General features: G+C 32.9%; 1 protein-coding gene across 1 annotated transcript in view; it reads right to left on the bottom strand.

Moving 5' to 3' along the window:
• Positions 1-298, bottom strand: part of CABLES2 (Cdk5 and Abl enzyme substrate 2) — a 45005-nt gene that overhangs the window by 6449 nt on the left and 38258 nt on the right. The window lies entirely within an intron of this gene.

The raw sequence follows: 298 nt of genomic DNA, 5'->3' as shown, positions 1-298 counted from the left end.
AAAAAAAAAAAAAAAAAAAAAAAAAGAGCTTTAAGAAAGAGATTCCTAATGCATCTCTAAGATTAGAGACAATCTGAAAATGGGGAGGAGAAAATTCATTTAACTATACTACTCAATGCCCCAAATTCTTGGGTCTGCAAACTCTGAAGCTGCATGTCACCTACTCATGTTCCAGGAAACGCTACAGTACAGAATATACACTGACCACAAAGACAGTACTTGGAAGGCAGTGACAACAGGAGACAAAAGGCAAGTGCCCTTTTTTTTTTTTTTTTTTTTTTTTTTTTTTTTTTTTTTT

The sequence above is a fragment of the Terrapene carolina genome, unplaced genomic scaffold (assembly GCF_002925995.2).
Source record: "Terrapene carolina triunguis isolate 2854851 unplaced genomic scaffold, T_m_triunguis-2.0 Scaffold130, whole genome shotgun sequence".
In the NCBI taxonomy this organism is placed as follows: domain Eukaryota; kingdom Metazoa; phylum Chordata; order Testudines; family Emydidae; genus Terrapene; species Terrapene triunguis.
This window is presented reverse-complemented; position numbering and strand designations above follow the sequence as displayed.